This window comes from Orycteropus afer, unplaced genomic scaffold (genome assembly GCF_000298275.1).
Source record: "Orycteropus afer afer isolate SDZICR_OR568_19922 unplaced genomic scaffold, OryAfe1.0 scaffold00154, whole genome shotgun sequence".
NCBI classification, from domain to species: Eukaryota; Metazoa; Chordata; class Mammalia; order Tubulidentata; family Orycteropodidae; genus Orycteropus; species Orycteropus afer.
This window is the reverse complement of record NW_006921741.1, coordinates 6,061,806-6,066,639: the sequence shown is the minus strand read 5'-3', so window position 1 is coordinate 6,066,639 and position 4,834 is coordinate 6,061,806.

Here is a 4,834-nt window from a genome sequence, read left to right as displayed (position 1 = left end):
CCATTCTTCTCAATGTTATCCATAATTTGTCATGATCCACACAATCAAATGCCTTTGCATAGTCAATAAAACACAAGTAAACATCTTTCTGGTATTCTTTATTGTTGTAAACAACTCTACATGTGTGTAATTCAACTCACAGAGCTTGATCTTTAGGCCAATAATGTTACACACTATCAAAGAATGTCTAAAAGCTATCTCTCTTGAAACAGAGTGCATCACAGGGAAGCCTGGTAAAATCCAAATATAGTCTGGAGTTTAGTTAATAGTAATGTACATATTTCAGTTTCTTAATTTTGACAAATGTGCTATGGTTATGTAACATGTTAACCATGGAAGAAACTGGGTGAGGGGTATATACAAACTCTATACTACCTTTGTATTTTTTCTTTAAAATTATGCCAACATAAACAGTTATCTTAAAAGTTATCTCAGATTGTGGAGAACTCTAGTCAGAAATACCCTTTAGCCTTCAAATAAGTGGTTGATCTATCTTGAAAAGTTTTCAGATACCATTTAGTTATCTAAAAAAATATTTTATAGCCTATCTTAGCACTGTCTTTCTCTATCTTGTAAGTTTCATATCAGGAAATAAGTTTCAAAAGATAAAGTAAATCTTTCCCTTTTCAGTTAAAGTCTATTTCTCATTCATTCAACATTTTCTGCATCATAAATAGCAGCTGTTCATCATCATTCCTACAATGTGTAATCAATGCTTGCAGACAGAGTTTTCTATGAACAGAAGATCATGTGGCTTTGAGCATTTCAAAATCAGTGAGGAGGAATTTACTGAATGCGACTTACAGCTACCTCTCCTTGGGTTTTCGAGGCCGTATCACTACAGAAGTAGATTGCTTCAACCTTTGGGCAATCTACTTCCATAGTGATACCACCTCAGAAACCCAAAGTGGGGTGGCTATAAGTCGAATCCCACTTGAAGGCAGTAAGTTTGGGTTTTGGTTTATTTATATGCAACACAATATCCATGGGGGAGGAGGGGGTAAAAGGGAAAATAAGACACAGTTCCTACCATCAAAAAGGCTACTATTCTTTGTGAAGAATACTAAAAAACACCATGGACTGCCAGAACAAACAAATTTATCCTGGAAATGCATCCAGAATGCTCCTTAGAAACAAGAATGGCCAGAATTCGTCTCACCTACTTTGGTCATCTTGTCAGAAGGGACCATTCCTTGGAGAAGAATATCATGCTTGGTAAAGTGGAGGGTCAATGAAAAAGGGGAAGACCCTCAACAAGATGGATTGACACAGTGGCTACAACGATGGGCTCTATAGCAGGGATTGTGAGGATGTCACATAACCCGGCAGTTTTGTTCCGTTGTACGTAGGGTCTCTATGAGTCGGAGCTGACGTGACAACACCTAACAACAACCACCACCTGTGATTACGAATCAGTTTTCTGCTTTCCTTAGTAGCAGCAAGGAAGTGTACTGATGTTCGTATTCTAGTTGCTAGAGAGGTGACAGCATAAATTTAAAACATTGGCATATGGTGTGTCTAGAGGTGTCCTGTTAGCTTGAGAGGGACGAGATCATGGATAGCCTTTTGCCATTAGTAAGTAGTGGGTGGTCAAGAATAATTTTCACTTTGGCAGAAGTCAGGAGGTAAGAATGGAGGCAGAGAGATGAGTTCAGAAGCTATTTCAAAACTGCAGACCTGAACTGAGACGGTGGCAATGAGGATGGAAAGTAGGGGTTTCCAGACGTATTTAACAATTTCAATTAACAAGACTCAGTAACGCATGGAATATGTACAGAGAGAGGCATAGGATGACTCAAATAGTGATATCTCTAAACAAGATAGAAAAAACTGGAAGGGAACAGATGACATTTTAAGCTTTTAATGTTAAACAGAAATACAAAATTTCAATGTTTTTCAAACTCATATATAATATTAAGGGGCAAATGCAAAAGGCAACTGCCCATCATTTATTTAAGAGAGATATTACCTTATAAACAGAGATAATTCCAATGTTTTTGTGTTTTCAAAAGAAGTTTGTTTATAATGAGCATTAACTGATGTGCAAGAGCTTAAAACATTTATTCTTACATGGAAAAATTTTGAATGACGAATGTATTTTGCTTTCTGAACAAAATAAAGAGTTGCTCTTGATTTAAAATCACCAGTCTCAAAGACTACAGCCTTCAGTATGGATTACAACTCAACATAAAGAAAACAAAAATCCTCACAACTGGACCAATCAGCAACATTGTGATAAATGGAGCAGACTTAAATTGTCAGGGATTTCATTTTGCTTGGATCTACAATCAACGCCCATGGAAGCAGCAGTCAAGAAATTAGACATCATATTTGTTCTGGTTACGGGAGCTCTGGTAGCATAGTGCCTAAGGCACTTGACTGCTCACCAGAAGGCTGGCGGTTCAAACCCACCAGCCACTCCTCAGAAGGAATGTTGGGCAATCCTACTTCCGTAGTGATACTGCTTCGGAAACCCAAGGAGGGGTCACTATGAGTCGGGGCCGACTCGACGGGAAACAACAACAACAGCAACAAGTGCTGCTCTGAGAAGAATATACCACAAATGGGATGGCTGAACAAAGAGGAGTTTATTCTCTCACAGTTTGGAGGTTTTAAGTCCAAGGTCAAAGTGCCAGGCTCTAGGGGCTAGGTGAAAGCCCCTCAGCCTTGGGGTTCAGCTCTGCCTCCAGCTCCTGGCCCACTGAAGCTGGCTGCTGAGGCTGCCAAGCCCAAGGTTGACAAAAAGGCACAGTCCTTATGTTACCAAACCACATGGCAGGCCATGAATTCAAATCCATTGTAAGCCCCCAGGTCGGCAGAGCATGGCAGACTGTTGAAGAATGACACGGCTACATGCAGGGTTCAAGTGTGCCACAAACTAGAGACCATTCCCCAAGGTTTCTGCTTATATACAGGAAGCAGACCACATTCCCTAAGGCAGCTACTCAGCTGCTTGTGGTTAGATCCCACCATGGAGCTGATTGCCAGTCTCATCATGGGTAATAACTACCACCAGCTGCCCAGCCACTCAACCAGGCCCAGCCAAGTTGACACACAAATGTAACTACCACAAAATTGCACTGGGAAAATCTGCTGCAAAAGACCTCTTTAAAGTTTTAAGGAGCAGAGATGTCACTCTGAAGACTGAGGTGCGTCTAACCCAAACCATGGTATTTTCATTCACCTCATATGCGTGTGAAAGCTGGATAATGAATAAAGAATACTAAAGAAAAGTTGATACATTTGAATTGTGGTGCTAGCAAAGAATATTGAAAGTACCATGGACTGCCAGAAGAACAAACATCTGTCCTGGAAGAAGTGCAACCTGAATTCTCCTCAGAACCAAAAATGGCCAGACTTCGTCTCACCTACTTTAGTCATGTCAGAGGAAACCATTCCCTGGAGAAGGATATCATGCCTGGTAAAGTGAAGAGTCAGCAAAATAGGGGAAGACCCTCAATGGAATGGATTGACACAATGGCTATAATGATGGGCTCAAGGATGGCAGGGGTTGTGAGGATGGTGCAGGACCAGGCAGTGTTTCGTTCTGTTGTCCATAGGGTTGCTATAAGTCTGAGCTGACTTGATGGCACCTAACAACAATATAGGGTCACTATGAGTTGGACTCGACTCGGTGGCAGTGGGTTTGGTTGATTGTTTTTTTCCTTTGTACTCTGTGGTATAGATCCCTTCCTCCACTTGAAAGCTGGAGTGCTTTGTATTTTTACTTAGTATTGCCCAGCTCAAACTGTATTATTCTTCAATAAAACAACTTTTCTTTCACTACTAACAAAGTACAAGATTTTTTCTTTGACAGCACATTGCTTTTGATGGCAGAGTCTTTTCTGGTGCATGATATATATTGTGTACTTAATTCTCTGAAAAATGTTTTTAGGGACTGTCAAGTTGATTCTGAATCGTAATGACCCTGTGCACAACGAACAAAACATGGCCTGATCCTGCACCATTCTCAAAATCATTGCTATGCTTGAGCCCATTGTTGCAGTCACTATACCGGTCCGTTTTTTTGAGGGTCTTCATCTCTCTCGCTGACCCTTTACCTTCCCAATTATTATGTCTTTTTCCAAGGACTAATCATTCTTGATGGCATGCCCAAAGTATATGAGACAGAGTCTTGCCATCTTCACTTCTAAGGAGACTTCTAGTTGTACTTCTTCCAAGACAGATTTGTTCATTCTTCTGGCAGTCCATGATACATTCAGTATTTTTTTGCTAACACCACAATTCAAATGTATCAGTTCTTCTGCAGTCTTCCTTATTCATTGTCCAGTTTTCATATGCATATGAGCTGTTTGAAAATACCATAGCTGTGTCAGGTGCCCCTTTGTCATCAAAATGACATCTTTGCTTTTTAACACTTTAAAGAGGTTTCTGCAGCAGATTTGCCCAATGCAATACGTCATTTGATTTCTTAACTGCCGCTTCCATGGGTGTTGATTATGGATCCAAGTCAAATTAAATCCTTGACAACTTCAATCTTTTATCCTTTTATCATGATATTGCTTATTGGTCCAGTTGTGAGGATTTTTGTTTTCTTTATGTTGAGGTGTAATCCATACTGAAGGTCTTTGATCTTCTTCAGTAAGTGCCTCAAGTCCTCTTCATTTTCAGCAAGCAAGGTTATGTCGTTTCATATGGCAGGTTGTTAATGAGTCTTCCTCCTAACCTGATGCTGCATTCTTATTCATATATTCCAGCTTCTCAGATTATTGCTCAGCATGTTGTTGTTGTTGTTGTTAAGTGCCGTCGAGTCGTTTCCGACTCATAGCGACCCCATGCACAGCAGAACGAAACACTGCCCGATCCCGCACCA